This window comes from Cetorhinus maximus, chromosome 14, assembly GCF_964194155.1.
Source record: "Cetorhinus maximus chromosome 14, sCetMax3.hap1.1, whole genome shotgun sequence".
Taxonomy (NCBI): Eukaryota; Metazoa; Chordata; class Chondrichthyes; order Lamniformes; family Cetorhinidae; genus Cetorhinus; species Cetorhinus maximus.
In genome coordinates, this window is record NC_135892.1 from 58,883,251 (window position 1) to 58,908,793 (window position 25,543).

At 39.4% G+C, this 25,543-nt stretch overlaps 1 protein-coding gene across 3 annotated transcripts in view; it reads right to left on the reverse strand.

Moving 5' to 3' along the window:
* The window catches only part of sptbn1 (spectrin, beta, non-erythrocytic 1), a 278,283-nt gene extending 253,091 nt beyond the window's left edge, over positions 1–25,192 (reverse strand). For 2 of the 3 annotated variants that reach the window (XM_078556981.1, XM_078556983.1), the window contains exon 1: positions 24,949–25,192. The gene's annotated coding sequence lies outside the window, so the exon portion shown is untranslated. Of the gene's footprint in view, positions 1–19,641; positions 19,730–24,948 lie in introns of all 3 variants that reach the window. The other variant, XM_078556982.1, reaches the window with a different exon arrangement.
* Positions 25,193–25,543: the final 351 nt, after the last annotated feature.

Consider the following 25,543-nt stretch of genomic DNA (forward strand, 5'->3'; position numbering starts at 1 on the left):
CTTATCAGCATATACAGGAATGTAAAATCTTGCCTAAATCAAGCATTAACAATTAGGGCCCGAGAAAAACACCAACTTTATGCCATATTCTTTAAGTTCCTCTTTATGCTTGAAGAATAAAAGTTTGAAGCCATTAAGTCATTATTTATGTAATACAAGAGTCTGGCACATATGGGGTTAACGTGGGACTGAGTACAGTATTGCCCACATAGTGATGCAAGAGAACACATGACCTGCACTTAGGGGTCAGCGTAGTGTTGGACAGATCCGTGTGTACGTGCATGGAGACAGCTCCTAGCTTGAACCTTTTACTGTATGTATGTACATAGTTAGCCTGCTTGAGGCTACAAAGACTTCATTCGGACCTAACGTATTGTATCCAACACCCTACAACATGGCGGCTGCAAATGGAAAAACCCAAAACCTTGCAAAAATACAGATAAAAACTGAAATCCTGCAAGGCTAAAGAAAAATTCGAAGCAGTCTGACCTGAAGAAAAGTTCAAGAAGCAGGTGCGCAGAAGAAAATTGCTAGGGAAAAGCTCCAAAGAAAGGCTTGGAAGCTGAAGACAGAAATTTAAAATTCCTCGCCACAGCAGAAGATTTTGTGGAAGTCTGGCTTCAGTTCCCAGGGTGCAGTCAGCAGACCTAGCAGAGGTGAGCTAAAACTTTTAAATTCCAGGATATGGCAAGTCCTGAGAAACTTTTAAATAGTTTGGCGGTCAGAAACTGCCATTTAAAAACTCCACCAGAAAAACCAGATTCCTGAGCCGGCGCCAGAACACTCAGTTCACTCTGGAAAGGAAATTAATTAATTAATTCAGGAGAATCACAACTATGGAAGCAGCTCAGCTTTAAAGACCAGAAAAGGCCAGGAGTCAATGGTTTCACAACCCTAAAGCGTAGTGCTGAAAAGAAGGAGTCTGCAGCCAATCGATCCAAGCAGTTGTTTAAATTTTTTTTCAGGACTGAGTGCAAGCATCGTTATAGCGGGACTCCGCCAGGGCTGGTAGGCGCGGGTGAATCCCTTGTCTTCAAGTGAACGGTGGCGACAGCTGGAATTTCAACAACTTCTTAAAGCTGAACCTACACTTTTCAACTATGGATCAGAAATCTTATCCAAGGCCCATATCAATTGCATAATTGCGGACTTGAGAAAATGATTCCTTAGATATACGATTGCTTCAGGTCTAGGTAAAAAGACAGAAGCTGAACAAGTTAACACACAACAAAAACAAAAATACCAATTAAAACAGTGCACATTAAGCTAATTTGTCCTATTAAACTGTAACAAAGGAAAAATAGAAGAGAGGTGAAATATAAGCTGGTTTAAGGGGGGGGGGTGGGACAAGTAGAGCTGGATAGAGGACCAGTGATAGGTAGAGGCAAAGAAGAGATTGCCAAAGATGTCATAGACAAAAGGACAAAGAGGTGTTGACGGTGGTGACATTAGCTAAGTTATGTGCTATTAGGTGATATTAAGGGTAGAAAGCAGGACGAGCAAGGTACAGATAGCCCTAGTAGGGGTGGGGTGGGGGGAAGGGATCGAAATAGGCTAAAAGGTGGAGATAAAACAATGGATGGAAATACATTTAAAAATAATGGAAATAGGTGGAAAAAGAAAAATCTATATAAATTATTGGAAAAAGGGAGATCGGAAAGGGGGTGGGGATGGAGGAGAGAGTTCATGATCTAAAGTTGTTGAACTCAATATTAAGTCCGGAAGGCTGTAAAGTGCCTAGTCAGAAGATGAGGTGCTGTTCCTCCAGTTTGCGTTGAGCTTCACTGGAACATTGCAGCAGGCCAAGGACGGACATGTGGGCACGAGAGCAGGGTGGATTGTTGAAATGGCAAGCGACAGGGAGGTCTGGGTCATGCTTGCGGACAGACCGAAGGTGTTCCGCAAAGCAGTCACCCAGTCTGCGTTTGGTCTCCCCAATGTAGAGGGAACTGCATTGGGAGCAGCGAATGCAGTAGACTAAATTGAGGGAAGTGCAAGTGAAATGCTGCTTCACTTGAAAGGAGTGTTTGGGCCCACACCATTCGGTAGGCCCGATAGTGGACAAAATTATTGCTAGAAAAGGAAACAAAGAATCATTGGCTAAATTTGAAGAAATACTAAAATCATTCAATGTTTATTTTAACCTAAGAAGCAACAAAATCCTCAAAAGGGCTAAATTTAATAAGCAAGTCCAGCATCCGTTGAATCATTCATTAATGATCTACGCAGGATGGCTGAAGACTACAAATATAAAGACCTAAAATCTGAATTTATCAGGGATAGAATAGTTGTAGGAGTAGCACACAACATGCACTCAGACATGTTGAAAGCAAAGGAAGATCTAACCCTCGAGAAAGTTATCCAGATTGTTGAACTCTGTGTGCAGCATAGGTCCATTTTAAGAGAAAGTAAACCATACTACAAAGGAAACCCCACAGTCCAGTTAGTTAAATAGCACAGAAACAGGGGCACTCCAGGCCAAGGGAAGCAATATCCTAACTGACCTGTAGAGCGACCATGCCAGCGCCATGAAGCAAAGCATCCCCTCAGCCAAGATCAGTGTCCTGCAATTTCAGCCCCATGCTTTCAATGTAACAGAACTGAACACTTTGGCAAACTGTGCAAGACCAAAACAGCTAAGCTCACAGAAGACCCAAAGATGATTGATGAGACAGACTGCACACCAAAAGGACACAGCCATGCTTCTTGGGTGAGGTCAAGATCCTGCATTTTTGTATTGGATCGCAGGCATTTCAGTTAACGGCCATCTCACAAACTTTAAATTGGACATGGGAGCCAGTGTTATGGTCCTATCAGACAAAGAACCATGACTAAGACACTTCTGGCTTTGAACAACAGACACACCACTCTATGGGGCTGCAGGAATCCAACTTCCGGTCATAAGTATGATTCTGGAACACTAAGGTGTAGCAGCAAACAAATATTTGAGCTAATGTATGTCAGCTGTAAACAGTCTTTTTCTCTCTTAAGGGGGGTTGCCCGTGTAGCCCTGAATCTCCTCAAAATGGCATAAGGTATCAAGACAACTGCTGTCGTAAATTATATAGAACTGCAAGCTCCTGAGAGCTCAAACAAGAGAATCCTGACTGGGACTTAACCTTTGAACTGTCTTCTCTTTGCTGACCAGGTTTGTCTAAATTTCGTTACAGGTGACCGAAAGCCTCATTGGTCAGGCCAGCCAACCACCCAGATGGTTACCATGACATCTTCAGTGGAGAATAAACAAGAGAGCAGCCAGCAACCAGAAAAGCCTCAACCACACCACACAGCCAAACACAAAGATGAGCTTAGTAAAAAAAAAGACACATCCTCATAACAAGATAGGCCATCTTCCATCACAGAGGACATGGCAATGACCCACACGATGAAAGGAGAAAAAAAAGTATGGGGATGAGCACAGCATTCATCGACCCCAGAAAAAACAGGATAAATCAACAACTACCTATTATTACAACTGCCGAATCAACAAAGAGCAGCTTGATACCGAGGAATGGAAAAGAGGAAGAAGAAATACCCAGATGCCAGAACAACCTCCAAATCAACAGAGTTTACCTGCAACTAGAGCCTACCACTCCTCTGACAGTAGTGTGAATGAGAAATGGAAAAGTTATAAGGCCTCCAGGCCACCTGAACCTATGAACCCAGAGATTTGAAGGGAGGAGATGGTTTAGTAATAACAATGTAACTACTTGGGGTAAACTAGAATAACTTGAAATGCACTGGATAAAGACTTGGAGGGAGGTGTAGTATAAGGGTCTGGCATATATACGGTTAACATGGGACTGAGTATAGTACCACCCACAGAGTGACATCAAAACACATGGCCCACACCTGGGGGTCAGTTTAGTGCTGGACAGAGCCATGTGTACAAGAAAGCATGGAGATAGCTCCTAGCTTGAACCTTTACCGTTTATATGTACATAGTTCTTGTAGTTAATAAATATATACAGTTAACCTACTTAAAACTAAGACGACTTCATTAAGACCTACCTAACGATAGCCAACACCCTACAACAGACAACACCCTACACCTTCCGTCACATTGCTAATGGTAGAGTAGGTTGATTAGACAGCAATTGGCCAAATTGGATTCATCCTGCTTTCTCAGGACAGGACATACATGGGCAATTTTCCATTTTGTCAGGTAGATGCCAATGTTGTCGCTGTACTGGAGCAGCTTGGCTGGAGGTGTGAATTGTTCTGGAGCACAAGTTTTCAGGACTACAGCTGGGATGTTGTCAGGGCCAACAGCCTTTGCTGCATCCTGTTCGCTCAGCCATTTCTTGATAGCACATGGAATTAAATTAACTGAGGACTGGTTTCAGTGATTATGGCGAGCTTAGGAGGACGTCAAGATGGATCACCCACTAGGCACTTCTGGCTACAAATGTTTCAGCTCTAAAGAAGTCATATGAACTTGAAACATTAACTCTGTTTTTCTCTCTCTGCCAGACCTGCTGAGTTTTTTCAGCATTTTCTGTTTTAATTTCAGATTTCCAGCATCCGCAGTATTTTGCTTTTATGCAAATGTTTCAGCCTTATCTTTTGCATTGATGTGCTCAGCCCCACCACCATCAAGATGGAAAGTTTGTGTGCCTCCTCTGTCCATTAGTTGTTTAATTGTCTACCACCATTCATGACTGGATGTGATAAGACTGCCAAGTTTTGATCTGATCCTTTGGTTGTGCAAATACTAAGGTCTGTCTATAGCATACTGTTTTGGCTATTTAGCATGCATATAGTTGCTTAGCCAGGTTGACATCTCATTGTAAGCTTCATGTTGCTTCTGGCATGCTTTTCTATACTTTGAACCAGGGTTGGTGGCCACACACACAAAATGGAGGGTGCCCTCTAGGTAGACTGGGTAAGCACGAGGTCAATTTTCTTCCCCTCACTTGGAGTTGCTTTGCTTACCACTTGCCACAGACACAATCTTGCAGTTTTGTCCTGCACCTGTAAGTTTCTGGTAAATGGTGACCTAGAATGTGTTCAGGGATTTGGCACAATAATACTACGAAGCCGCTTTTGGGAATGGACATTAAAGTTCTCTAACTAGGCTACTTTCTGTGCCTTTGCTACCCTCAGCACTTCTTCCAAGTAGTGCTAAACATGAAGAATCACTGATCCATCAGTTGAGGCAGGACAGTAGGTGATAATCAGCAGGGGGGTTTCCTTGCCCATGTTTTACCTGATGGCATGAAACTTCATGGGGTCTGGAGTCAACGTCGACGACTCCGACTGTCTAGCATTATGCTGCCTCCTCTGGTGGATCCATCTTGGAAACAGAACATATCCAGAGATTGTGATGGAGGAGTCTGTGACTTTGGCGGTAAGGTATGATTCTGAGTATGACTATGTTAGGCTGTGGGTTGACAAGTTAATGGGACAACTCTTCTAATTTTGGTACAAGTACCCAGATGTCAGGTGACTTTGCAGGGTTGACTGGACTGGGTGTGCCTTTATCATGTCCAGTTCCCTTGTTGATGTCAGATGGTCCATCTGCTTTTATTCTTACTGTTTCTCATAGCAGCTTGATACAACTGAGTGGCTTTCTAGGCCATTTCAGAAAGCAGTTAAGAGTCAACCACATTGGGCCAGATCGAATCAGATTTTCTTCCCAAAAGGGGATTAGTGAACTAGATGGGTTTTTAAACAAAATCTGGTTGTTTCACAGTCACCATTATTGTTGCTAGATTACTTAATTAACTGAATTTACATTTCCCAGCTGCTTTAGTGGGATTTGAACTCAGGGTCATTAGTCGAGGCCTCTGGCTTACTAGTCCAGTAACATCATCACCTGTACCTGATCAGAAAAGTTAGATGACAATAAAGGGACTTTAAAGGAGTAAACATTACTCAGTGGAATTTTATTGCAGAATCAAAGCAAATTAGAGGGTTTCCTGCGGGAGTGCTGATAGGTTATCTTGTTTAGCAGCAAATTTGGTCTGTGCCTTTTAAGACCATTGCTTTATATAAACAAATCTAGGCTGCCCATATCTACTTATAAACTACTGATGTTAATCAGCAGATAATTGCTAATGCTGGTAAACTTCACACGTCAAGAGAGTGAAAATTTCCAAGGACAGTGTTGCAACTGTAACGTGACAGACATGTTGGGTGCTGGACATATATATCTATATACTTAAATCGGTGCACACACACACACACACACACACATATTGCTTCTTTGATGATATGTTGTCATTTTTTATGCTAACATTTAATATCAATGCTGCTTATTTAATTATAGTTTAAAATAAATATGTTGTTGCATGATCTTCCCACTAGGTTGTGATGTCAAGCAAGTTTGAGCCTCTCCTATCTGAGGATGGACTGGCTCCCTAAAGAGTACGAGTCCCACTGAAAAAAGGGGTGGGGGGAAGGACACCAATAATGTAGACTATAGAACCATTGATGGAGGCATGAGGGAAATCTCTTTATTTCAGTTTGTCTTGTTCGTCTACTCTGTTCAGATGTAATTTTAAACGTTTTACCTTTTCTATATATTTTACCTATATGTCTGGAAGATATTGCAATAGACACAAATGATTGTGGACAACAGATTGTGAGGGCACATCAATGGACAGATAGTGATTCATGCAGCAAAGACACAGCACTGAAGTCAGAAACCTGAGTGCAAAAAAAGCTACATATTTGAGGGTACAGAGATGGAGAGCGAGAGACAGACAGACAAACAGAGCATGCAAGCAGAAAAATTAGTAGGGCATAGAGATTGATGATGACAAATAATTGTTTCACATGTTGATGAAAAAAATCATCCAAGGAAAGCTTTGAGAGAAATAGGTGGATACACAAAGATAAAGCGCAATAAAAGAGTGGACACTGAGATTAGCTAGGCAGACATCACAGTGACAGAGAGACATAAAACCTCCAAAGGATGAAAGAGGAATTGTACACAAGAGATTGTGCGTGTGCATGAGACAGACAGACACAGAATATGGAGATAATCATCCAAAAAGGGCACCCTCTCAGAAAAACACAAACGTGCTACGACAGAGAGGCTAAGACAGGCCAACATGACAGAATGAAATAGACAAGAGATCAAGGGAACAGAGAACTGACTGAGCAACAACCTGGGAGATCTACTAAACTGTCTACCTCCCATGACATTGCTCACAATTAGTTAGAAAAACGCTATTCTTTTTATCAATGTTTAATCTAATAGGCTGAAGGAAGTTACAACAGCACTTTCACAGCAAGAACAGTTGTTCTTGTAATTTTCTTTAAAAGAGGTAACAACGTCATCTTATACAGAAAAGAGCAGAAAGTGGTATCCACTTATTTCAATGGGCTGGAATTATTTAAGTGTTTCTAACTCAAGGATTATACATGGGTAGACAGATATATTTTTATCATTTTTTTTGCATATAGCACAGACTTCCTGTAAATGTTACACTTCACAGAATCTCAGAATGTTACAGCACAAAAGGAGGCCATTCGGCCCATCATGCTTGCACCAGCTCTCCGAATGAGCATTATGAGTTAGTGCCATTCTCCTGCCTTTTCCCTGTACCCTTGCACATTGTTTCTATTCAAATAATCTTCTAATGACCCCTTGAATGCCTCGATTAAACTTTCCTCCACCACAGTTCCAGGCAGTGCATTCCAGACTCGAGCCACTTGCTGTGTGAAAAAGTTCTCACATCACATTTGCTTCTTTTGCACTTAATTTATGTATAATTTTCCACATCATGTTTTGTTGATTGGTTTAAAGTAAAGCAGCAGCAAATAATAAGTAGGAAAAATATGAATCCAAAGTAAGGTAAGTAGCAAGAAAATTGCTAGTGAGAATGTGAGAAATCTCCAGTCCTGAATGACCAGTCAGGATAACTTACCAATAAAATAATTGAGCAAGTCAACCAATCAAAACACTCAATGTTAATTGGAAACATTTTAATCAGTAACTGAAATTTATGTCAAAAATTAGGGTATATCATAAAACATTAATTTACATGTTACAACATCTTAAAATTTTAAAGTTGCTCTTTTCACCTTTCAGTGATGTTTTTCTTTGAAAGCCTCACCATCTCTCAAAAGCTAAGACTAAGATTTGATATTTTTGCGCTAAATTAGAAATGTCAGCTCAAGCCAGATCCTGCAATCAGAGTGCATACATTGGATCAGTAGTATTCTATCAGATCAATTGGAATAATGTTCCTTTTTCAGCCTCTAACACTATATGTTTAGTTGCATTTTGAAATAGTTTCAAGAAAAGCTGGAGGCCAAATTTTAAAAGCTCTAATTCAGATAAAATTCATTTTTACTGTATTTTTTAGAAATAGGGTTAAAATTATCCATTAGGAATAGGAGAGGACACTACTTCAAATATGACAAATAATGTTGATTATATACTTTGTTTAAACCTTAAGCATAAACAAAAACTATTATAATGGAAAAGAAAAATCATGGCTCAGTATAATACGATTTCAGTTAGTGTGCTTTTGAAATGATTTGAACACAAATTAGATGGTGACTTTGAGCAGGTTTTCAGATGCAAAATAAAAGCTCTTAACTTTATTACATCAGAAAACAGGTTAAGCAGTGACAAAAAGGAAGAAACTAATCGCAGCTCACATTAGATTTGGTCATATACCTGCTGTGAGTAAGTGAAAAACTAATTATTTAATGTTAACTGAAAGATCGGAAGCTATGCAATGTCTTTCTTTTGTATACTACATTAACATGAGCAACATAAATCATTTAATTGTTAGGGCTTTATTCTTAAAAATAGTTATAAAGTAAATAGTGTTTTTGGAGTAAGTTTGGGAATGCTTACCATTGATAGGAAGACTGACGATGTACGTAGAATATTTGTCACAAGTCCCACCTGCTCCTACCCCTTCTGCGAGATATGGGATTTTCGGTTCAAAATAAATAAAGTATGTTATATTATATCAAGTAATGTTTCTATTAACTGCTCCAGAGAAGTGGAAACAGAGGGCAGCACCTTCTATACTTGTGTAACTGTAATATCTTATGCAGAAAAACAATATTTTTTCAGGAATCAGTTACAAAACCATTTAATCAATGTTTTTAAAGAGCTATTACAGTTTATAAATCAGCAGTGCCAGGCCCAAGATTTCACACCAATGCTGTTAAGGCCTTTGTCCTTCTCCCCTTCCATTTCTGACAGACCCCAGGAATCCCCACTGAACAAAGCCCCAGCTGTGCTAAATCCCAAGCTTCTACTCCACAGTGTTGCCAAACTGCAGCAACTCCACCCCAAGGCTGCCAAGCCTCAAACTATTACCACAGTGCTGTTAAACTCTATTGCCACTCCCCCATTCCCCACACACCAGTTCTGCTGAACATTAGGTACAACCTCCATCATCATGCATACCATCTGTACGTTTGTCCTCTGCTTTTAAAATATATTCAGAGGTAAAGGAATATATTTAAAAAGTCACTTATTTATGAATACAAGTAAAAACAAGACCACTGAGTTACAATTTTCAGAGAGATAAACAATCACAGAATTCAATCCCCAAAATACTCAAAAAGCCAGAAATCTTACAACAAAAACAGACTTATTCAACTACAGTGAACCACTGGCCTTCAATTCATTGTGCACTACATGACATAAGCCCCTTATTGTTATAAAATACCAAATGTTCCAACTCATCATGAACAACGTCAAGGGACATCTGCTGAAATAATACATAGCTTTCTTTCTCTCTCTACACCCACAGACGTAGATATAAACTCTCTTCTAACCCCCAATTTATCTCCTGTGGCATTTCTCATGATTAATCCAAGATTATGGCGGCATGAGTGAACAAAAGATGATGACAGGAATGATACAAGATACAAGAATCAATGAAGTATCTATTTATAACATATAAAATGTCTTATTTCTAGCTGGCATTTCCTGATCATCAAATTTTCTTCCTATGTTATAATTCTGTCGCAGCTAGATATTGCTTTTAACTGTTAAGCAAGTATGAGCATTACACTTGGTCTTTCAGTTTTCTCAACATTAGATGGCATTGCTGCACTTCCAGCCACCTGCACCCAGTTAAGTTTTTTATTTCAATGTAATTAAACATTGATTATTTTCCAACAGTTTAGCTTTATTTGAAATTTATTTAAATTTACAGATATTGTAACTTTAAATATTACTAATTACATTTCGGTGAATGCCAAAGCCACTTGCACAAGCCTGCCCATTCCACCACCCACCCCCCTCATTGTGGTGCTCAGGGGTCAAGTTACACTACATTCCCCTTGCCTCCACCACAAGACTCAGACACTACGCCTTGTAACTGTAAGTGATACCCTCACTTGGCCTCTTTCCCCATTTCTTTTCAAGTGCCCTGTTAATCAGCTATGAATTCTCTGGCTTCCCAACACTAAACTGGAAAACCAGCAATGTGTGCGCGTGCATGCACATGCATTTTTAATGCATTTACAGTCTTATTTGTTTTACTTATACTTGATCTAGTGCTGTAAAATATGTTTTGCCATCAGTCTAGTACAGACATGGGGAAAATGAGTGAATTAGGAAGAGAGAGAGGGAAATAAGGATAGTAAATAGGGAATGACGAGAGAAATGAGGATGAGAGGGTAGTGCAAGAGGCATAGATGAAGCAGTGAGATCAGGAGATGGAAACAGAAAGGATTAAGGAATGTGATGAGGCTGGAGGAGAGGCAAACAGGAAGTACCAGAGAATTGCGGGAGGACACTATAGGCAACAGAGTATGCTAGGATGTATAGGGTGAGGTAGTGGTTAGAAAGGGCGGCATGTGAAATCAGTGAGGGGTAGTGAAAAGCATATACGGTGATATCAGCACGTTAGTGAGAAAATATTGGAGTACAATATCAGTGAGGGGTTGGTGGGTAGGAGTAAGGTGGAAGCACTGAGCAGATCCCTCTCCTCCCACCACTTATCATCAGCATACTGCCTTGTCTCCAGATTGGTCACCACCCCTACATGGACCCATTCCCACTTGTGACCTTCAAGCACTTGGCCCTGCCTGGATAACTCCCATGGCCAGTATCTCACACCCACAATTAGAAAATACCCTCTTGGATTGCCACTGGTTCCCTTACCCACCCAAATGGAGTTATGTACCTACCATTGGTAGAATATGATCTACAGTCCTCAGTATCGTTCCACCTTCTGCATATCATCAATAGGGAATGATATGGAGAAGCAAAACAGCACAGACGTAGAGGAACACAAAGGAGAGGGAGGGAGGGAGACAGAGAGAAAGAAGCAACAAAGATTAATGAAACAGTTGAGAGAACATTTGCTTCAATTTGTGAGCAAAACAACTGGCGATTTCCTGATAATATACTACAAGTTTTGGCACAGCGCACATAATTGTTCATTTCATATTCCCATGTCAACAACTTTCCCATGTCTATGTCGTTTATACATAGCTATTTGAATACCACAGAATTCAGACTAATTAGCTGATTGCTTCCTTAATCCCCTGTGCTGAATGTGATGGCCAATGCTCCCACTCAGACCTTTCCAATGCCCTTGCTCACTCACAAATCATGCATCTAGCTTCTCTCCCAATGCTCATCAGGCCATCTCCCCATCAGAGCCTGTACTTTCACCATTTTTCCACCAATAAACTGGTAAACTAACAATTTTTTAATACACAAACTATAGTCTACACATAGTTTTATAAATGGATGAACTCTCTTCCTGCCACCTTTCACCTAAAAGGGAAGAGAAAAGGTGAGAAAACAGCAATCATGTAAGTAAGAGATGCCACATTGTGCAACATACTGAGAAATGCCATAAAAGATCCAATTATACAATAAGTAGCTGAAATGAGCAGTTCACGAATTAGACCATGGGCACTGCTCCAGGCTCCCCCACAAGGAAAGCTTGGGCCTCTTAAGCTATAAACCTGGCCCCCCACGAAATGGCCCTAGCTGACAATCTCTACCTACAAAAGCAAAATATGGCGGATGCTGGAAACCTGAAATAAAAACAGAAAAAGATTGAAATACAGCCGGTCCAGCAGCATCTGTGGAGATGCATGGTCAACTTTTCAGGTCTGTGATATTTCAAGGGCAAAACGTTAACTCTGTTTCTCTCTGCACAGACGCTACCAGTCTCACCATCGGCATAGTCTGCTGGGCAGCCTATTGGTTTAAGAAAGGCCACACTTAAAATGATCTACTTCGGCTGCAGGCAGGTGGAAAATTAACTTGTCAGTGTGATTTCCTGAGGAAAACCAGGTGGTAGTTAAACTTCAGCCCTATTATTTTGTACATTTATCAAATGATAGAGTTCAGTTCATGATGGGATAGAACATGGACTGGAAAAGGATTCTTCCTCTTAATAAAGTGATCATGGAAAATATTAATATGTTACCAATGCCATGTCATTTGTGGAGGAAGCATCAGTCACAGAACTTAAGTGTAAAAATATTTATTGATTGGATGTCCAAGTGAAATCTGGATTGCAAAAAAAAATCTTGGTTTCCAGTTTACACATCAAGTTCTCAACTGTTTGCAACATTGTTGCTGCAGAAAACAGCTAGTCATAAAATGTTATATTTTACAAACGATATCATTTCGGAAACAAATTAAATAAAAATGTATCATGATATTTGTTTTAAAGTTAAAATGTTTTTGGCAGCAGAAGCCACTTTCAAGCCCTATGCCCCAGATCACCATTCAGCTCAAAAACTATAAGTGCAGTACTTGTTATTCCCTTCACCAAAAGGCATTTATCACTTCCCACGTTGGAGGAATAAACCACCACTGAGAGGCAGATGTGACTGAAAAGCATTTAGCAATCTCTGAATCTGAAATACCTTGGCAGGTACAACATGTTATGGTCAGCACACGAGAATGCATTACTACAATCTCCTCAATAGTTCAGAATTTATATATTGTCTTTCTGAGAATGTCCAATTTAGCCATATCCTCATAAACGTTAGACAAAAAGAGATTTTAGACACAAGGGGTGGAATTTAATGTCCTCCCCTGAGGCAAGTTTGGAAAGGGGGGGGGGGGAGGGTCATTAAATCAAGAGGATGGGGGAACAGCCAGCTTCCCACTTCAGCGCCGATTAACTCAGGGGTCGGAAGGCTTGTGGCCAGCCTTCCCCTCTCAATGCCAATTGAGGGTCTTAAGTGAGCAGTTACTGCTCACTTAAGGATTTCATCCTGCTGATTGGCTGGCAGCTCTCAGGGGATGGGTTTGCCACCCCAAGATCCTTCATCCCAGAGGAGGCTTGCTGCTGGCCACTTAAGTGCCTGATTGGCACTTAATACAGCAGGCATTCCCCAAAGGAGGCAATGCAGACGCTCGCTGGTTCTCCAGTTGACAGGCGAGACCCTTGTCGCCTGGATTAAATTCTGCCCAATATATTTCTAAGTAATGCACCCACAGAAAACCAAAATCAAGTAGGATACAAATATAAAAACAAAAAACTGCAGATGCTGGAAATCCAAAACAAAAACAGAAACAGAAATGAAAGGTCATGAGGACTCGAAATGTCAGCTGTGCTCTTCTCCGCCGATGCTGCCAGACCTGCTGAGTTTTTCCAGGTATTTCTGTTTCTGTTTTTGTTTAGGATACAAATATCCCTGGTGTTACAAATTATTCAGTTTCGTCAATACTTTAATTTCATTTGCACCACAGGTTGAATTCAATCTGAAACAATAAGCTTGAAGCAAATTCAATCTCTTCAGAATTCACACAATATCCTGCCTCTGAAAGCAGTAGTTCCTACGATAGTATCAAATTAACAGTCCTATTCATAGCCGATGTTGAATAGGACACAGAATCCAGTGGGAATTATAATCAGATGGTTTACATGTTTGAAATTTGAATGGTTTTAAGTGAACTAAAATTATTAACAGCTTGCATTTATATATCACCCTCAATGTTGAAAAATACTGCAAGGCACTGGCGAGGGATACAGAAATGGGAGATATATATTTTCACTCTCCAGCACAGGCACATTTACGCAAATCATTTCAATTCGTAACAGCTGCAAATGCAGTAGAAATCCAAATTAGCAGCTGCTCAGTTAGCTAGCTGGGACATACAGTACTGTACTATGGGAGAGAATGGATACAAGGCTAGCTGATGCCAAAAGAAAAAATACCTTGGAAAAAAATATGAAATTGCACAAGATAATTATATATATCAAAGTAAAATTCATATGAAAAATGTGCTTTAAATACTAGTTTCTTCAATAGTTTTACGAGTGAATGCGTTGAATGATACGACACTGAACTGCACAGTGCACAAGATTCCCAGATATGATCAATTTAGTTTCTTGACAGCAATGTTCTCATAATGCTACGAGAAAACTATTAGAAGGCATTTGGCACCATGGAACCATTCCCTACTTTAAGGCAGCACCTTCGAGGAGTGAAGGAAATTGGGCATGGGGTGGTAAAAACATTGAATGATCTTTAAACTTCAAATGGTCTGCTCTGAAAAGACCTACAACCCATAAAATACTACTGTTTTTGACTCAAGAAATAACTAAATATAAACTGCCAACTGAAAGGCAACCACTTAAATGTCATTTTTCAAATCATTAATTCAGGGATATGGTCAGATCAGAGGGTGTTACTTTTGTTACTGTTCTTCTGGCAGTATTTACATTTTATTTTCTTTCTTTAATGACACGTATAATCTACAAACTAATGGCTACATTACAAGTGTTTTTTTTCAGAATGAGAGTCTGAGTATGTTTGGTAGCGAAGGAAATAATTTGCATTTATTTAATACCTTTCATGTCCTCAGTTAATGAATCGCTTTTAAGCGTATTAGCTGTTAGAATGTAGAAACATGGTAGCTAATTTGCATAGAAGAATCTGCAAACAGTTCGTAATAAATGCCTGGAAATCTGTCTTGATGCGGTTGCTTGAGAGATAAATGTTGGTCAAGGCACTAAGAGAACTCCCCTGCTCTTCGTCCAACAGTGTCATACCTGAACCTGCTCATTTTACTCAAACATCATCACTTTTTCCTTTAAGCGCATCTTTATACACAATTTTGTTCCCATTTTGGGGAATAGTCAGGAGACTGTGGAAGGATTCTCAGCTGATTATCAACCTATTGAGCCGTGTCATGAACACTCCTTCCGTAGCCAACAAGTCCTAGCATAAGACTTTCAACCCAGAGCTTCTGGCCCAGAGGTAGGGATGCTACCACTGCGCAACAAGACTCCTAGCATCATCATTACTGATTTATAGTGACAGACTGAACTGCCTGTGTAACCTTTACCACTCATTTAGTCAAGCAACTCTTTGCAGTAATTTGCTACTCAACTGCCAGATGAATCTGTTTACACTTGTGTGTGTCCAATTTGCATGTCCAGTTTTAACTTCAAGCTGTGATTTGTATCCAATTGTGTTCAGTAGACTTGTAGCCTAGCTTTATGCTTAATGATTTGGCAAGAAAGAGTTAATTCACTCGTTCATCAGCTTGAGGGTAATCCAATTCGGGTTTAGTAAATTAATTTCTGAATAGTTTACAATGATTTGTTGAGCCAAATCAGGCTTCGTTCATTCTTTGATTTATTGTTTAAGGTAGAACTCTAGACTGTTCTTTGGTAAGGAGTTAAAGGAGAGAATTAAGGATTGGTCTGGTTTCATGGCATACATTTGGCAGAATACTAAAACCCAGCTTTATAACACACTTAAAATATTAACAAGTAAAATCAAAATTATTTCACATGATGACAACATTCTACTTCATCTGTTATCAAGGATTCATAATTTAGTTTAAAATGCAACTAAATGCATAAAATAAAATATTCTCTGTCTAATGCCAAGATTGTAAGTTTAAAAAGTAGGATAACACATTTTGTTCACAAATTTAAACTATTAACCAAGTTACTGCAAAGTAGAATCATATTTTCCTTTCAAACATCCAGCAAGGACTGTACTGCTGTCCATATGGTTTTAGTAAGATCAATATATTTTAGTAATAAATTAATGGTACAATTTTCATAAGGACAACATTACCTCTAACTCTAATACAGATCATGATAATAGAACATAACACATGAACTATAATAAATAATAATAAATTCATGAATGCAGGTGAAACAACATGCGGTTCCATAATGAAATTATCGGCAGAATACAATATGAAAATCGGGCAGCTTTTAACATACATATTGAAATCGTTAAATAAAGAGCTCCCATGCTTTTGCTGATTTTTTTGTATCTGAAACAAAACATTTATAAATATGCGTAATTAAACTATTTCAGTGCTGTCATGAGGAACTAAGTACAGTTTAACGGTACACGGGTGAAATGCTCATCTTATATCCAACTGAACTGTGAAAGACACTCACCAATATTATAGATTTTGCCCTTCCAACTTGTGTTTGGAGACTGTTTTAATCTATGTAATACTAGGGTGAAGCACAGGTTCGTCAATAGTCACAGAGGCAAATTTAGATATTAAATAGTATCCCAAAATGAACTGACATAAATGCAGTTATTCATGTAGCATATTGTTACTATAATATGTTGAGTTACAACACTGCATTTAATAAAGTTCTGCACATTATGTCCTTAGTTTGAAGGTTATTTCCTCCACATTCTATTGGGCCTCAGACTACTGATGAATTGTAGCCAAAACTTCTTATCCCATACATTTGCAAACACATACACTACTTTTAAGTAATCATTAGGAGATGCTGGTTAGCAGCACAGAGCACAGGTCAGTTACAGGGACATCCGAACCCTAGTTTCTTCAGAACCGAAACTTATAGCTTCCAACAGCACAACACAGTACCATATTTCTGGAAGTATATTTCTTCAACTTTTAACTGCCATAAGGAGTTTTATTCAAGGATGCTGTAGCTTGTATTCTAGAGTTCATGTAATCATCTCCTCAGGTCAAATTAAACTATTAACTATGTACAGTATATACAGAACGTGTTCTTCTTTCAAGCTAAAATCATTGCCAGCTTGACAAGCAATATACATTCATCTAATACATTTAAGTTAATTTTTTTATTATTTCACAGTATGTGGCTAGGCCAGCATTTGTTGCCCTTAATTCTTGCCCCTTCTTGCAGTCCATACAGGTACACCCACAGTGGATTTTTACCCAGCGACAGCGAAGGAATGAAAGCTCCAAGACTGGATGGTGTGTAGCTTGGAGGGAAATTTACAAGTGGGGGTGGTGTTCCCATGCATCTGCTGCCCTTTTCCTTCTAGATGGTAAAGGTCACGGGTTTGGAAGGTGCTATCGAAGGAGCCTTGGTGAATGGCAGCATTGCATCCTGTATATGGCACGCACTGTTGACACTGTGCATCAGTGGTAGGGCGGGTCAATGTTTAGGGTCGTACATGGGCTATCAATCAGCAGGCTGCTTTGTCCTGGATAGTGTTAAAACACTTGATTGTTTATGGAGCTGCACTAGTCCAGGAATGTGGAGAGTATTCCATCACACTCCTGACTTGAGCCTTGTAGATGGTGGACAGGCGTTGGGGAGTCAGGAGGCGAGTTACTCACCACAGAATTCCCAACCTCTGACCTGCCCTTGTAGCCACAATATTTAGCTGGATGATTGTCGCTGGACTAGTAGTCCAGACACCCAGGATAATGCTCTGGGGGCCCGGGTTCGAATCCCACCATGGCAGATGGTGGAACTTGAATTCAATATTTAAAAAATCTGTAATTAAAAATCTAATGATGACCATGAAACCATTGCCAATTGTCATAAAAACCCATCTGGTTCACTAATGTCCTCTGGGGAAGCCTTACCTGGTCTAGCCTACATGTGACTCCAGATCCACAGCTATGTGGTTGACTCTTAAAATGTCCTGTGAACAAGGATATTAGGGATGGGCAATAAATGCTGGCCTAGCCAGCGACACCCACACCCGATGAATGTATTAAAAAGGAAATTGGTTCAGTTCAGACTCTGGTCAATGGTAACCTCGAGAGTGTTGATAGTGGGGGATTCAGCGATAGTAATGCCATTGAATGTCAAGGGGAGATGGTTGGATTCTCTCTCATTGGAGATGGCCATTGCCTGTAATGTTACTTGCTCCTTATCAGCCCAAGCCTGAATGTAGTCCAGGTCTTGCTGCATATGGTCATGAAATGCTTCAGTATTTGAGGAGTTGGCATTGAACAATGTGAAATCATCAGCAAACATCCCCACTTCTGACCTTGTGATAGGGGGAAGGTCACTGATGAAGCAGCTGAAGATGGCTGGGTCTAGGACATTACCCTGAGAAGAGCGATGTCTTGGGACTGAGATGATTGACTTCCAATAACCATAAGACCATAAGACATAGGAGCAGAAATTAGATCATTCAGCCCATTGAGTCTGCTCCGCATTCAATCATGGCTGATAAGTTTCTCAACCCCAATCTCCCGCCTTCTCCACATAACCTTTGATCCCCTTACCAATCAAGAACCACAACCATCTTCCTTTGTGCTGGGTATGACTCCAGCCAGTGGAGTTTTTTACCCCCCAATTCCCATTGACTTCAGTTTTGCTAGGGCTCCTCGATGCCATACTCAGTCAAATGCTGCCTTAATGTCGAGGGCAGTCACTCTTACCTCATCTCTGGAGTTCATCTTCTTCCTGTACTACACTAGCAAGAGGCTTTTCAGGGAAGACAGATGGACATTAAAAGATTTAAATGAGCTTGAAATTAAGCAAGAGAACAAGATAACGTAATATTCTAAATTATTACTGCTAAAGGGAAGACCGTCCCAACAAATGTATCATGGCATAATTCAAGATTCAATATAAGTGAGATAGAAGACAAGCTAAAAGAACTTAAAATAAATTAAAACTTAAAATAACAAAGGAGATTTGTGAGGCACTGACATTCAGTATGAGGAAGTCAGTAGACACAAAGTGGGGGAAGGATATGTGAAGGGTGGCTAACAGTAAATTGCAATGGTCTATTTGAAAGAGTGACAAAACAGACATTGGCAACTAGACACATTAGACTTTCTTCAATTCCTTGTAAAAAATAATGTAATTAATAATCAGAAATAAACTTGACGATCTGTAAAGTAACCTAATTAATAGAGGACAAGTTGACTTTAGCAGAAGATTCTATCTGACCAACTTCCTGGATTTCTTTGAGGAAATGACAACCCAGGTTGACTTGATCACTAAGCAAAATACATGAGTGGACTGAACGACAGATGAAATTTAATGCAGACAAGTGAAAAGTATTGTTCATAGAAAGGAAAAATGGGTAGCATACTTTTCTGTTGCTGAAATAACTGTGGGTGAAATAAAAATAGATCAAGGAGTCTTAGATGACTGAACACTCAACATATCCAGCCAATAAGGCAATCAACAATGTCAGCAGAACGTTGAAAGTAAATAGGCAAAATGGTAGAACACAAATCAGAGGAAATCATGATCAAATCATACATTGCTCCGATCAGACCACATCTAGAGCATTGTATCTGTTTCTGGTCATCAAGAAACAAGGGAGAAGTTCAAGCACTGGATGCAGCAAAGTGCAAAGAGCCATGAGGCTGACCCTTAGTGTCATGAATCTGAGCTGTAAGGAAATACTAGAGAGACATTTTTCTGTCTGGAAAGGAGGCATCTGAGAGGTGATATTATAGACAGTTTATTTTAAAGTATTCCAGATTAACTCTTTTCTTACCATTTACTATGGGAGTAGGACAAGGGGAACACGGTTTCAAACTAGTCACTGCCAACACTTGGAATGGACTTCTGAGTAGATGAAAACTCTGGAACGATATAAGAAGCAACCAGATGTAACAAAAAGGGGAGTATAGGTTTCTTTAGAACGGACAAGTTAAAATACGGCAAATCGCTCTCATCTGTAAACATTTTGTGATATGTTGCTCTCTCGCAAGGCTTGGGTACACAATCTAGGCTAACACTCCAATACATCAGAGAGCATTGATTGTTGCAGGTTCACCCTAAACTGAGGCCCCATCTGACCACTGTACACAACTGGTTCAGGTGGATGATAAAGATGTCATGGCACTATAAGAAATCCTCCCTTATCCAAAACCAGCAAAAACAGATTAAGTGGCGACTCACCTCATTGTTGTATGTAAGACCTTGCTTTGTGCAAGATGCCTGTTGTACTATCCTATACAAGAATCACTACATTTTCAAAAAGATTGCTTTTGAATCTTTGAAAGACTTAATAAGATACTCAATGTAAAGAAGTCTTTTTCTTCTTATCCACCAGAATTTGTAAAATGCTCCAACATCTCAACATGATAATATTAATTAATAGCAGTACAAAACCAAAATTTACCTTTTTACTTTTATCTAACCTTGGACAGAAAGGACATGCAAATGTATGAAAATAAATATAAAATTATGCTTTGCATTTATAATTCCACGCTGCTCTGGAATTTTCTGCCCCTCTTTGAACCCCCATTACTGTTTATAAACTTGCATATTTCCAGTAGAAACATGTGACCAATTTTTCAAGGAATTGCATCAGAACTCCACAGAACTAAAGAAGATGAAAATCTAAAATACACAATGAAAACTTGAAAACCAAATGCTCATTCACATAATCATGATCACAATGGCTTATACATCAAACCCGAGTCAGCTTGTATCCTTGATTCAAGTGAATGTAAGGTTTCTAAAATAAGTCTCAAAATCAAACTGGCAAAAAAAAAATCCCATTATCAAATCCTGAATATATTCTAAAGATGAAGTTTAAGTTTTGTTAGTGTAAATTTGCTTTTGTGTTAGTTTGAACTGGCCTACCAGAAAGTCTTAATTGCTAAAACTAAATGCAGCTTCAGGTCACTCAGTTTACTTGCTGGTTGAAACTTCACAGATTAGAACGTGCTAGCTAGTTTCTGATTGCAGTTTGAAAGTCGCCAGCATTTTAAGATTTAAAAACATTTGTAATGGATGGACTTTTTTATGTACTGCTGTACTGTTTTTCATATAAAGTACTGGTGAATCTCCTGTGGTGCTGGTCATCGTAAATTGAATGATAAACTGTTTTCTCAGGATTCTAATGTTATCATGTAATGCACAATGATTCACTCTGTTGACAAGTCAGTGTGGTCTTCCTTTAAGGCCACAAAATATAGTAGTAAACATATCTTCAGGCTAAAAACTATGATTGTTGTTCATGAATGAACCGACAAATTGTAAAATCCCTATAAAGTTTCAGGCTTCGAGATAGAGGCAGGTAGTCTGTGATCTGCAGTGCTGTTGTGTTAATCTGCTAATCTAAATAGATTCCGAGATGGAAATTTACCTAGCATCCAGTGAAGGAATTTTACAGATGACTTTGTAAATTTCCAGCTCTAGATCAGGGAAAAGCCAGTACATATTTCTTTTAGTTTTTTTATATTTTTGACAATGAACTATTGAACTACGACAGATGTGTTCCTGATGCAAGACATCATATACATGGTTTAATCTCCAGTGGAATTGCTCACTGGATGCATATTTTATAAAGGACAGTGACATTATATCTTGGTTATACTGCACAATATATTATTATGCTGCTAAAATGTAGGCCCAAGTCCCGAGAAAGGGACCAAGTGTAGTTTGCTCTACATTCTGAATGCTTGGGTCAATTACAGACCTGGGTTTCTTTATCTTAAGGGTTGAAATATTTAATTATCATTAAGCAGGGACTTAAAGATAACAGAATTAAACTGGTCAGGGAACTGTGGAGATTGGAATACACTTGTCAATTCAGGCATTTTTTTTAAGTATGATAAACAGCTTTTATCAATTACAAAAATCTTTTGTCTTTATTAAGAAATAAGTCTTAATCCAGTTCCTATTCCACACTGTGAAACTACCTCCAAGCTCACACTAAGCAACTTATAATTGAGCATGTCTTTCAGGAAGTATTAGGAATAACTGCTTTGGGAAATCAAAATGCCGCACTAATGCAATAAGAGGCGTTCAATTTAAGGCACAGAAGTTGAAGTAGAATGGAGAGAGCTTAGATCTAGCCACGTTGCATTTAACCTGACAACCTGACAGCATCTAATACCAACGCTGCATGCATGAAATTATTATTATTTCGGTGTTTTTTTAAAAATAATGTTTAATCATCCATTTATGGTAATATACCACACAATTAACAAAATGATGTAATCAGATTGCTTTCGGTGGACTAATGAAGAATCTGATATATCATTATGATTTTTTTTTCAAATCTTGCCAAAACTGCATATTCAAATGCATGATGACATGAATCTCCTTCACTCAGCAGAAGTTATGAAGATTGATACTATCGAGTTTTGATGCACTAAACTTTCAATGGAATCAATACTGGAGCAGGAGGGGAGTATATCAATTTTCCTGTTGCATAATTACTTAGTGCAACTAAGCAGACATTTAGAAACATATTATGTAATATATGGGAATGTGTTGCAAAGTAGCAACAATACATAAAAATTGAGATGACACCACTAAACACGAGTAAAGCTTCAGCAGTTTATCCATGTCACCTCAAACCCAATGTTATGTCCTTGAAATACATTCCAACCAGCAGCATTCTCCGATCAGAGTGCTGTGTCTAATGCTCGGATAATTGTGCACAGGAGAAATATTTCCACTCCTACATGAATGAAAATTACAAGATATGAAAAGTTGGACTGTAGTCTTACTTCCTTTGTTACTCAACTTAAAAAAAACAAAAGGTTTTGCAGCACTAAATTCAAAATTTTAAATATATCAAAGTAATTGTCAATAATTTTATTAAGTAAAATTCAACTTTGTTGGTTGTAATAGTGCTTAGAATCATATTGTCCATTTCCAAATAAAATCATAGCCAATTAAGACAGTGCACATTAAGCTAATTTGTCCTATTAAACTGTAACAAAGCTGCAATCAAATCAGATGACAGGTCTATTTACCAAACTGACATCTTCATCAATACTTCATCCACAAATCTCTTAAAACAGTGGTCATCAGATATCACAATGTTATTTAGGCATAGTTACTGAATCACTATAACTTTGGTGATGCATTCAAAAGTAGCTTGAGAAACATGATATCCAGAAGAGTGCTGAATAACTGCATAGTAAATCTGATGGTCAAAAGAAATCCATCAATATAAAGATATCAGATCAATACACAGAAGGGGGTAGGGGGAGGTGCCACAGGGCAGAATTGAATCTCCAGTTGGATAGGGATTTGCACAGAAGAAATAGTACACTTAATATCATGTTATCTTATTGCAGGGCATACCATACACGTTTTAACTGATAATATCTTAAGGCAATATGGGATGACCAAGAAATTTCCAATGAACTATCATTACATTCCTGTTGATAGAGAACAATTTAGGAATATATTTAGTCTGATGTAATAGCAAGGAAATATAGTGGGCACCAGGGGTGATGCATGTCAAGCAGAAAACAATTATGTTCAGGGCAGTCAGTGTATTTTCAGCAATAACGTTGGTCTGGAGAGGAAATAGTGGGTAGAAACATTGTCATTGAATTTGACGTTGGCCTTATGTAATGAGGCATGGCGCTCAAGGCCACTGAAGGGTTTTTAAAAATTTACAATTCCAGTTTTAGCCTCGCTTATTTCATGTGAACTACACGTCAAGTAACTAATCGGTCAGTGAGGGGTATAGGTTAACAATTACAACATTAATTCGGATGTTCCTTTGTACAGTGCAATTCAGCAGAGCAATTAAATAAAGCTCAATTCTTTTGTATGGGCTGCTGACCTGAAGCCGCCCAAAACCTAATCTAGATTATGAGCCTTTAGATCCAAAGAATCAAAATCATATGAAGATTATGATTCAATAGTTTATTCAATACCTAGATTTCCGTGATCCAACAATCTCCTAGAACCGTGGAAGGGCTTCTTGGTGGGTCAAATCACACATGCAAATTGTATTATATACCTTTAAAGTGTTAATTAGGTGGACTGTACGGTTTATCTTGATTATTGGGCAAAGGGCTGGGATGCAAAAAACCAGGATGTCTTTACCGCCCCTGTGTGTACGCCATTGGAAATGGAGGATTGAGTACTGTACAATCAACAGGATAATTAACTCTGCATTCTCTAAGTGTCATCTCACACTCGTTTTCCAATTGCAAATCCATACATTTTAATTGCCCACACTGCACCTAACCCCACCCCAGCCAATTTATCTGTACAGTGAAGATTAATATCGAATGCAGCTGCAAGCTGGACACAAGCACCGCATTCGGTTGCAGCATTGCGATTCATAATAAAGCATCGCGTTAACCACCACTCCCACCCCATTACCAATTCACTATGACAAAATGCGCAACTTTCCACGCTTTACACTGCTACTTACCTTTAATGTTACTGTTAACTGTCTAAACGGGAAATTAAGAATCAAAGGTAATTTACGAAAAAATCAGATCTGCAAGAGCTTTCATTTTTTTAAAAAGAGATATTAAAAAAAAACAAGATTACAGCAAAATACAAAACAGTTCAGATTCTCGACCGAAACCGTATTTATCTGACAGCAGCAATCAGCATTAAAACCAAAGCGCTTAGATTTTCGCGCATTCAACAGCTCTTGTTCTGGTTGCAGCCCGAGATCCGCACGGCCACGCCTATTTGCATCTGTACCGTTAGATTAACGTGGAGAAAAAAATAAATGATTGGCTTTCACAGGACTCAAACTTGAACAAAATACCATCTACAAATCCCAGACCAAAAAAAGGAAGTAAACAAATCTTCGAACCCAGACTGGGGTTGCTTAAATGTTAAACAAATCCATCTGCTCCGGTTAACAGCATCAGAGCCACAGAGAATCGTCACATACCGCGGTTATTCCCACTTCGGGCTTCTCTCCACTTCACCTTCAGATTCATATATTTTAAATGAATCAGAAACGATGTCTTTGCTCCATACAATCGAAATTATCTGCCTAATTAAATATTAAATGAGGGCTGTTGGTGCGACCTATTTCCCTGTTCATCGTCCTTGCCCGGTGAAGAATACATACCTTTACCCAGAGAGAAGCGAGTAATGTGGAGCTGCGGAAGCGAGAGCCGAGGCTGGGAAAATCCGCACCGTGGAGCAAAAGCAGAGGCACTGATTTGAGTGGGCGCTGACACAGGAGGCAGGCGGGGGAGGAGAGGGCCGGGCCGGGGAGGCGGGAACAACATCCAGCGTCACCTCACTCCATCCCATCTAACAACCGTATACTTGCCCCCGCCTCCGACAAGACTGGAGGATGCAGTGCTTAGTACCTCGCGGGATCTGCTTCCGAGTGATGGCGTCCGGCCGGCACTGTGGCGGAGGGATAAACAAACCGCCACGGCTCGCGGGTGAAGCGGCCGCAGCTAAAGCGCTTCCCGCGGGCCTGGTCGCAGCCACTCGCTTTTACCTCATGTGGGGCAGGTTTCTTGCAAAATGACGGCTTCGGTCAGTATGATGTGGAGAAGTTAAAACTCAGTTGAATCGAATGGAGGAAATCTTAGAAGGAAAACATCATTAATATGAGCGATTAAAAAGCTCATGGCATCCTGGGCTTTATCAACAGGCGTGTAGAGTAAAAGCAAGGAAGATACAACCTGTGTAAAACATTGATTCAGCTG